The following is a 2,700-nucleotide window of genomic DNA, read 5'->3' on the forward strand; positions in this document are numbered from 1 at the left end:
CTCACTACCGCCAATACCAGAGTTTGAAAATAAAAGTTGAAATTTTATATTCTCATTTTGGAATTTCAAATCTCAATACTGCAAAAACCTCTAGTTTGAAAGTATTTACATTTTCTAATTTCGAAAAAAAGGCATTTAATAATCTGAAAAGTGTAAAGAAAATGTACAAAAACTAGCTTTTAAAACCTTCAATACCATTTTCTTTTTAAAAAAACATAAAATTTTCGCTCAAAAAGAAGGCATTTTATACAAACACGGGTACCCAAGGGTTCCATAACAAAATGCCAGTCGTTTCGCCAGCTATAGCTGAGGATGCTAACGTTTTCATTTTTTGAAAAACGATCGTTTCGTTATGATTACGACGACGAAAAATCGAAAACGAAACGATCGTTTTTAAAAACGATCCTTTTTTAAAATAGTTCGTTTTTTAAAAATGGTCGTTTATAATTACGATCGTTTTTGTAATTATAGCGAACCTAAACATAAGCGAAGAGCTTTATAATAAAGATTTTCAGCAGGAAAAAAAAACAATTTCATGTTTCAGCTCTACGTACTCGGTACTACGTAGTAAGGATTACTCTTTTGGAATTTTCCGGAGGATTAGATATTTTATCGGGGAGGGGGGGGTTGTCACAATAAACAAACTTCGCAAAAATTTCATATTTCCCTTCGGGAGTAAAAAAAAATGTCGACAAAAAATTGTCAAAGAAAATTTTAATTATTTGGACACCTCTTTTTGCAATACAATGTCAGCAGTTATACTTCCTGGTTTTTATTCAATATTCTCTTTAAGCATTATATATCTTATTTTAATAAGAGTTTTTAAAAGTTTTTGTTCACAACTCTTTTCCTGCTTTAGAATACAATGTCAGCTTTCACTTCCGGGTTTATAGTCATTAAAAGATATTTATAATTAAAATTTCTGTTTAAACATTTTATCTTTTTTATAAAAGTTTTGTGATATGTTTTTAGGAGGACTTTTTAAATATTTCTAAGCCTATTTTTTAAATGTTTTTTGGACACCTCTTTTTCTGCTTTACAATACAATGTCAGCATTTTCACTTCAGGGTTTATAGTCAAAAAGATTTTTATCATTAAATTCTTTGAAAGCATTATTTTTTGAAAGGTTTTTGTGAGAGTTATTTAAGCAGACTTTTCACTATTAAACTTGAAACTTATGACTAAACTTTAAAAAAATTTTTTTTAGTATACCTCTTTTGCTGCTGTTTCACTTCCGGGGTTTTATACAATAGAAGATAGTTATCAATTAATTCTTTTTTTAGCATTTTATCTTTTTCATGAAAGTTTTGTGAAAGTTGTTTAAGGGGACATTTAACTCTATTTGATATTTGTTCGATAAATATTAGCTGTCTTTTAGGGTGTAAAAGAAATCCATATAGGGTTTTTTTTTGAATTATTGAATTTTCGCAAATTAACCAAGAGCAAGCCTCTTTAGCTAAACTGCACTTAAAGAGCTAAGGAAACATGAACTTAAATAATGTCTATAGTAAAATTCCTAAAGTTAGTGAAATATATTTTTGTGGTTAACTTGATTTTTTGGTACAGCTTTCTTATTACAAAACCATAGACATCCCTGAAAATTATTTATTTCAATTAAAAAATCACAATGTATTTCACTTTAAGATAAAATTGCAAAGTCAATAATCATAATCTTTGTAGTTTTTTTTTTATTTCAGATTTGAAAATTATATTTCTATTTCTTTTTCTTCAGAGAGGACCGAGGAAGAGAAGAAAGGGGAAAGGAATCCAGAGAGGAGAGAAGAGAAAGAAGAGAAAGGGAAGAAAGAAGAGAACGGGAGGAGAGAAATAAGGAAAGAGAGGAAGCAAGGGTGAAAGAAGAACGGATTCGAGAAAGAAAAGAAAGGAAAATAAATATTTATTTAAGATTAATTATGTATTACAGTACTGCGTATTTGAAGACATGAATTCAAGAAACCAACTACAGGGTGTCCTTTTAATTGTGCCAATTTTGACACCTGAGGCCGAATTTAAAGAATGTGAGCCGCGGTTTAAATTTCAACCGCGGCTCAAATATAGTTGGTTCCACCTAAAATTGTATTAAATATTTCAAGATTTAAGCCGGCACTCAATTGAAACCGGTTTTTGGGGGATTTAAGACGCGGCTCAAATTCATTAAATTCGGACACTGAATAATTAACAGAAATATATAGTTCTGGTTACATTTATTCAGTGACAATTTTAATCTACAAATAAGGATGTTTTGTTATAAAAAATGGTTTACTTCTTTTTCTTCAAAATGGCCACCTTCCTCTTGAATGAATAATTTGGCTGTGGTTCAAAAATTATCAGCGATTTGCGCATTTTTTGGTATTATGATTCTGAATTTTCATTGTATACAACAAAACGTTTATATTTTGATAGCTCAAATTTGTTTATAGATTGGAAAAATTCCGAACAATAACAAAGTTACAGCAATTTGAAAATCTGCAAGATTAAAAGGACACCCTGTATTAAAAGATCTACATGTTTGAGTTCTATTTTTTCAATACTGAAAAACAAAGATATCGACCGTTATCATTTTAACCCAATAAGGGCTGGAGGGTAGAGTTGTGAATTGGCATCCAACACTTAGATTTAGGGTAATTTGAAATTATATTGATAGTTCATTATTTTACTTAATTAGATTTTTTTCTAAATATTTAGCCTAAATTTAGGGAG

This window comes from Eurytemora carolleeae, unplaced genomic scaffold (genome assembly GCF_000591075.1).
Source record: "Eurytemora carolleeae unplaced genomic scaffold, Eaff_2.0 scaffold1130, whole genome shotgun sequence".
In the NCBI taxonomy this organism is placed as follows: domain Eukaryota; kingdom Metazoa; phylum Arthropoda; class Copepoda; order Calanoida; family Temoridae; genus Eurytemora; species Eurytemora carolleeae.